Source organism: Microtus ochrogaster, chromosome 2 (genome assembly GCF_000317375.1).
Source record: "Microtus ochrogaster isolate Prairie Vole_2 chromosome 2, MicOch1.0, whole genome shotgun sequence".
Taxonomy (NCBI): Eukaryota; Metazoa; Chordata; class Mammalia; order Rodentia; family Cricetidae; genus Microtus; species Microtus ochrogaster.
The window spans coordinates 91396944-91405101 of NC_022010.1; the positions used below are offsets into that span (position 1 = coordinate 91396944).

The following is an 8158-nucleotide window of genomic DNA, read 5'->3' on the forward strand; positions in this document are numbered from 1 at the left end:
ACTTTATCTTGTCTATACCATATCTCTTCCCCGCTTGATTGCTGTATGTCATTTTTAAATGGCTAGTTTGTGCAATTTTGTTAATATTGTTTGTTTGGAACCAGAAATTTGTGGCCTAGGTTGCCCTTAAGACATGGCAATTTGCAAATGTTTTTTAAAAACCTAAAGGAAAAATTGCGAAACAAAATTTATTTTTCTCAAAGTTTTACTGAATTTTAGTTTAATGTAAACAGGAAAAAGGAAGTAACATGCTTTTTCTGCAGTTCAGTGGGCAGAACCAACATTGAAAGATTATGATTTATCATAAAGACTTATTTTTTTCCAAAAGTTTTTGATGGTAAACATTATTCTAAGATAATATTGGCATATTTTACAACAGAACAAAGTAATAAATGAATAAAATGTGAATTCATGTGCACTCTAACAGAAATCAACTCAAAGCATTAATGGCTCAAGAGATGACATTATTAGCTAGTGTATTGCCCAAAAAGCAGAACAGGCAACAGTATAACTCAGGAAAAGAGACATTTGATGATGTTGGATTCCCTTCTATATGTTGTAAATACCTTTGGTTAATAAAGGAGCTGTTTGGGGCCTGTGGTAGGGTAGAGCAAAGCTAGGCAGGTAAAACTAAATTGAATGCTGGGAGAAAAAAGGTGGAATGAAGAGATGCCATGTAGCTCTGCTGGAGACAGACACAAGAACTTTATCTGGTAATCCACAGCCTTGTGACAATACACAGATTAATATAGATGGGTTAATTTAAGATATAAGTTAGCCAGAAGTATGCTTAAGCTATTGGCCAAACAGTATGTAAATGATATAGTTTCTGTGTACTTATTTCATGGTCTGATCAGTCAGGGAAAAAACAGGTGGCCTCCTATAAAAATGTAGCATGTAGTCTGCCCCTCCACAGTGACCTCTCATGTTGTAAAAATCAGAGATGTCAAAGTCAACTCCAAAGGGAAGAAAACAAATAATCTCTTGGAAAGATTATATTTAACAGGAAAGGACTGTGATTACATTTCCTTTACACAGTTTGCACAAGGTTTTCACACTTATTTTTTGTTGTTGTTGTTATGATAAAATACCCAAACAAAAGTGACATCTGAAAAGTTTGTTTTAGCTTGGGGTTCAAGAGGGAAAGTCCATGATGATGAGATAGCCACAGTGGTTGGTTGTGATTCCAGGAAGCTGGGAGCTGACCTCTTGACTGCAAACACAAAGCAGACAGAGACAGAGGACAAAGACAACAGGAAGTTGGTGAGGCTATAAACCCTTCCCCAGTGTCACCAATGTGGACCAACTTTTCAAATATGTGAGACTATGGTTCTTATTTAAGATGTGATTGGATTCAAATTATTAAGAGGTATTCTCAAAAAAATAACTCCTGTCTATGCACAAAAAATTATATGTTGTCAAAAATCATCTTTTATGGACACAAACATACTTCAATTTGTACCAACAATACTTTGAAAAATAATTTTTCTTAATAAAAATAAGAACTCTAAAATGTTTATTTCATTCTTAAAAATATTTTTATAAAACAATGTTCTACAATAAGAAAGTTGCATACTATATTTTGTAATTGGATAAAAAATAGTACTTATCAGTTTTAATTCATGATATGAAATATTTATTAAAAAACACAAAGTGCATTTATTAACAAAAATTATTTAAAGTATAGCAGACCATTTGATTCTTGAAAATCATTTAATATATTTATTTTTGATACTTCAAATTTTGTACTATGGCATAGACAAAAAGTATAGGTGATGCGCACTTTTTAATAATATAATCCCATTTTGACCACGGTAAAATACTATGTTTGCTAACAAAACTAGCCTACAAGAGTTTGTACTATGCTGGGCCTAACGAGGCCCAATGTAACTTACTGAGCCTAACTTGAATTTGGTGAGGCTCAAAGTAAATTCCTGAGCCTAACTTGAGTTTGGTGAGGCCCAGGGTAACTTCCTGAGCCTAACTTGAGTTTGGAGAGGCCCAGGGTAACTTCCTAAGCGTAACTTGAGTTTGGAGAGGAGTGACTCAGCACAGCCTGACCTAGGCCTACCTCGGCCCAGCCACCTCTGACATGGCAGGACGTTATTGGCCCTTATTCCTCACTCCACCTCACCCCATCCCAAGACTCCCGCCCACTACTTCAGCCCTATATAAACAATAAAGTGAGAACCTGCTTCAACAAACTCCCAACTCAGTGTGTGTTTCTCCTTGGTGACCAGGTGGGAGGTCTGGGTCATCGACACTCACCATCCTGCTCAGCCCCAGGGAAAGATCAACAGAATCTGTCTCAATGCTATCACTGTCGCTGCATGTGAGGAACTGAAGAATCTCTGATGGGCCAATTGGTCTGCCGGTGAGTGTACCCTCATTAAATATGGGGCTGTATTTTATTAAACAAAATCCTGCTTTGGAACCTAGTTCTGTGTACCCGTACCTAGACCCCTTTGGCAGTGCCCCCTGGCACTCAAGGGGCCCTTTGCCTCCAGATCTGCCACAAACCCCTTTCAAGTACCCTCTGCCCTGCCGCCTTACTGCTGGAGGGACCTACCCAATAGGGAAGTCGCCTCTGCCCTCCAGTTTCAGAGCCAGCAGGGAACATTAGGAGGGGAAGTGACTACTTCTGGAGCCACACAGGAGCCCCAAGCCTGTTTCCAGTAAATGTTAACCCAGGTGGTAACCGGCCCAATGCCTGGTACCCTTGGGAAGCCCAGGATCTTAAGGACCTGAAGAAGGCTGTAGTTTAAAATGGGCTAAATTCACCCCGGGCCAAGATTATCCTCCAGGGGTAGCCCATCAATCTTGCACCACCCAGGACTGGAGAGATCTAGCCAGGGCTGTGCTTTCTCAAGCTGGATGCCTTCTTTAGAGAAGAGTGCCGATTCCAAACTGAGTGTAATCAAGCAGCTAACCCCACTATCCCCAACAATTACGGAATGTTATCGGATACGTCGAACAAGTATGCTACGGGCCTCCAGGAGTCGGCCATCCCCCCTCCATATCAGGACCAGGTTAGGGTGCTAGGTTTAGTGGCTTGGAAGCAGCTTGAGGAGGGTTCCACTGAAGCCCTAGTGTGAGGGATCACCCAGAAGCCAGATGAGGACCTTGCATCCTTTATATAAAGGGTCAACAAAAGCCTTAAGAGAAAGAGCCCCCTGGGGAACTTAGGGACTGGTTTATTTGAATGCTGGTGTGGGAGGGCGTTAATACCAACCATAAACTAGCATGTGCTAGTTTAGGGATCGTAGCATGGGGAAGTGGATCATTGTCTCCTAGAACAAGGACTATGGGCACCTCCATGCAGGCCACACATAAAGAAGAGATGGCAATCTTGGTTAACATCCTCCAGCAAGTAACTATAGTGGGGAAGCTGACCTTTCTTGCATGTGGAGGGGAAGGGCATTTCAAAAGAGAATGTCCTAATAAGGCTAAAGTTAGTCAGCCAGCTCCAGCAAAGTCTGGTGTGCCATGCACTCCATGCCCCTGGTACAAAAAGGGTAAAGGATTATAGGTCCAATCTCCAGGGGAAGCTTTTAACCTCCCCCAGGGGCTATCCCCAGCCCCATTAAGGAAGACGAAAAGGGCAGTCAAAGCAAACTGGATGGTGCCTGATGTGGGATTCCCCACTGTATGCTGTGATGACCATTAAGAAATCTTACTTGAGCTGATAGAAAGGCAGAATTTAGCTAGGCAGAGAAAACTAAACTGAATGCTGGGAGAAGAAAGGCGGAGTTTAGGAGAAGCCACTTAGCTCCCCTGGAAACAGACACTGGGAACTTTACATGGTAAACCACAACCACGTGGCAATACACAGCTGACCAGAAGTTGGTTAAATTAAGATATAAGTGTTAGCCAATAAGACGCCAAAGCTAATGGGCCAAGCAGTATTTTAAATATTATAGTTTCTGTGTAATTATTTGGGGTCTGAGCTGCCAGGCAGCTGGGAAACAAGCAAGTGGCCCTCTCACAACAAATACCTATAATACCCAAACTGAGACAAAAGATGACACTAACAATTGGAGACTGAACATTTAAATTCCTGATGGAGACACTAGGGCCAATTGCATGGTCATCAGAAAAGAGGAGAACCCCCTCTTGGCAGCTAGTCCCAGGGCCACCTCTACTTGGAATGGGTTGGCAGTCTACATTATGGGGGATGACCAGCTGCCTGCCCTGGGCTGATTCTGATGCCAATTGCAGGGACGTGGTCTCTGGCCTAACTGCCAACCTTCTTGGTCAAGACATCCTCAGGGAGACTGAGGCTTATATCACAACCCACCATAAGGCATTTTACACTAAGGAATATGAGGTACAATTTAAACAGGGACAAGCTGCCCATCCTAATTACAGAGATGAAAACTCAGACAGGATGTTTTCCAGGTTCACTCCCAATCCTAAGGGCCACTGCTTGGTCCCTGGTGCCAAAAATCCAGTTTGGCTTGGCTTCTATAGCCTTCCCAAGCCAAGCCGACACAATACAGAATTCAAAGACAGTCACTCATAGTCTGGCTTCACTGAGCCTCACTGAGTCCGAGACAGATAATGAGGTAGTGTACACCATCAGGACACCCAGTGACACCCTGTGTAAAGAGTTTGAAGACGTCCTAGTGGACAATATTGATGTTCCAACAACACCTCTCTCAGCCTACCAGATTTCTAGAATATTCACACTCGAGAAGAAAAACAATGCCATGACAGTGGCAACTTCTGGAGACTCAACCATAGCTCCCCCACCCTGGCCCCCCAAGCCAAGTCAGTCAGACAATAGCAGATCTGTAGCTGCTACCATCCCCAGGCACAATACTCTCCCTGCAATGGGCAATGAAGTGGACATAATGCTGGTTGGTCTTCCAAATACCCAGGGAAGACTGTCATGAGCCAATCAGACAATACCAGCTCTGATGACAACTATGTGCTCCTAAGCATAGTTGTTTTTTTTTTTTTTTGTTGTTGTTGTTTTTATTTTTTCCCTATTGGCTATGGAATGAGCAGGGGACAATTCTCAAAGTGTCTACATTCCCATCAACCAAGGGCCTCATCACCTCGATCCCCTTGGCTACCCTTTCACTGCCCTTTCTATTCATAGAGGCTCCAGCCACGGAAATGAGAACCAGCCACCCCTGGTCATTCACAACCTCAAGCCTGACTGGAAAGCACAGCCAACACCCCTCGACCAGAGACACCATGCAGTCATTGATGAGCTCCCCTTCAAGTCCCCTAGCCCCGAGTCTTGGTACTGCCATCCCATCTCCACACAAAGCATCACTAGCACCGACTCCAGAGCTACATCACCCATTCCCAGCAGCACCAATAGACGAGCTCTGAAGAAGAGCACTGGCAGTATGGAATACCTAGCCCTGGACCTTCAGCCAGGCTCCCCAAGCCCTCACCACAAGCCATCCACATCATCTGTCACATGGGATAAAAAGACAGACTATGTCCAAGTGGACAAAGAGAAGACAAGAGCCCTGCAGAAGACCATGCAGGAGTGGGAAGGTGGGCAGCAGTCCACATGCCTTCCAAGCTGTGATGCAGGGGAGGCACCAAACTTAAGGGCCGTGAGGCAGCTGCTGAGAGCTGGCTCATTGTCACCTCCTTTTCCACCACCTTAGGCAGGAGCTATTGACAAAAACACAGTGGGGTAAGTCTCCTGCTTTGAACCCATTTGTCCGCTGCTTGGACTCAGAGAGAGGGCTAAATCTCTGAGACAGGCTCATGTCTACTCACCACTCTCTACCCTCTGCCTCAGGGCTGATTCTCCATCCCTTGAGGATGCTAACCAGGATGCACTGTGTCCCAGTCCTGCGGTCTATTGTACCTTTACTTCCCGCTAGGCGAAGAAGCTGATGCACAGGCGATGAGGTCTTTGAGAAACAGCATCTCGCTGTAGCCAGTGCACTACAAAAAGCAGGTTGACAGCAGGCTATGTGTGGGATGCTTTCAACCTTGAGATGAGACTCGGCACCCTCTACACCTACTGGGTTCCGCTGGCCTTCATGCTGCTGCCTCCCTGAGGCAGTGGAGGAGATCTGATGCTGTGTGTGAGATGAGGAGATCAACTCCCAAGAATCTGAGTAGTCATCAGCCATGGTCACCTGCCAACGTGAGTGTGATGAGGCCCAGGGTAACTTCCTGATCTTAACTATAGTTTGGAGAGGAGTGACTCGGCACAGCCTGACCTAGGCCTGCCTCAACAAAAGCAGCGCATATATAGAAGGACTTCCCACACAACTGCAGGAGGAAGTTTCTCTGATGATTAGCTGAGAAAGGCCATCTATATTAATAGTCAAATGTCATTTGGAGTCATTTTTTTCTTGAGCTTAATAGTAGGATTTGTTGTGTTTTGTTTGTTTGTTTGTTTGTTTTTCTAGTTTCATTGCTATCTGGCCTCATATTCTTGTCCACCTGAGCAACACTGGGCATGATTTTCATGTCATGGAGTGGGTCTTAAATCAAATCAGATATCAGTTGGTTATTCTCACAAACTTTGTTCCACTATTTCAATAGCCTATTCTGCAGCCAAGTCACTATTCAATCAAAGAGATTGTAGCTGACTTCATTTTCATTGGTTCTGGAACTGCATTAAATTCCTCATGATTGTATGATAAGTGATGTACTAACTCTGCCATGCTGCAAGTCTTTGAGCTTTTAGGGATGATATCAGTTCCCTATATAAGTGGATAAGTCTCTAATTCCTTACTGACATATAGAGAAAAAGAGGGTCATTGGTAGTTTGCATAAGAAATGAAGCTCTTCAACTGAACTTGAAAGTGTTAGTACACTCATCTCGGACTTTCAGCCTCCAGGATGAAGACAAGTACATCGATAGCATCTGAAATCTAGTAGTCAATGGTAGTTGGTTATATTGACAAACCTTATACATAATAAATACCATGTCGTTACCATTATTTTTACAAGAAATCTGTAAGAATCATGTTAAATAAATAGCTGATCATTTTAATTTTCTTACTTTAACTTTCACAATTACACTCACTAATAGCTGATATTTTTATTGACACAGATTGCAGTAAATTGAGTATCAAACATGTGTTTAGCTCCTATTTGGTGCTAAGGTTTGTAATCACTATTGATAACGTATATGAGATATATTTGCTCGGATTGGACCCTATTTACATTATGTTTGATATCCCAGATGTGAACATGAAAAAAATAAGCAATGAACAGAAAGCAACTATACAGACAATTGTCAACTAATTCTCAACACTCCCTGAATATGGCCAAACCTATACATCTTTATAGGTAGAGGCAGGTGAATCTCTGTGAGTTTGAAGCCAGCCTGGTCTACAAGAGCTGGTTCCAGGACAGGCACCAAAGCACCGCAGCTACAGAGAAACCCTGTCTTGAAAAAAACAAAAAAAAATGCAATGAAGGATCTGGAGTAGGAAGTATAATAAAAGAAGAATGAAGAAGACACTTGGTTTTGCTAACTTTTGTATAACCTCACAAATATGTGCAGTTTATCAAGATGTTAAATTATAATTTATAGGAAATTCAGAAGGGTCTTTTCATGAAGGTGAAGCTAAAAAATTCTTGATTATTTTATGTGCATTTTAGATTATCATTCATTTAAATTGTAGGGATATTTAAATTTGATACTTACTAGATCTGAAAAAAACTGACTAGACAGAAACAATATGCTAGTATTTAGCCTTTGAGAATATAAAAGAAAAAAAAGAAAAGTAAGTGTTATAATAGAGAGATAACTGTGATTCCCTTTAACAACCAACAGCTCTTCCTCAGATATATCCAAATTGCTCTAACATTATATTGATGTATGCACTTATACATAATCTGTCCTGGATGTAGCTGAACTGCAAGAATCTAATTAGACCTTCTAGACAAGATTAAATTTTGATTAAGTTGTACAATTTGAGATAAGAAGTAAAGACAAACATGTCGCTGTCTAGTGAAAGCCACTGGGGAATCCCACCAAGGTTAGTGTGCAATCCCCACTGAATAAAAAGCAGAAAATCAAAATTAAAGTTCACTGTATCTATGAGGGAGTTTTGAGGAATGAAGCAACAAAGAGAAGCAGGGAGTAGGTTATAAATTTTCTTGGATATATTTTAAACAAGAGTTAATAAGTTGATTAGATTTACCCTGTGGAGATGACAAATCA

At 42.1% G+C, this 8158-nt stretch overlaps 1 pseudogene; it reads left to right on the forward strand.

Moving 5' to 3' along the window:
• The first annotated feature begins 4174 nt into the window (after positions 1-4174).
• LOC101995307 lies at positions 4175-5630 on the forward strand (annotated as a pseudogene).
• The last annotated feature ends 2528 nt before the right edge of the window (positions 5631-8158 follow it).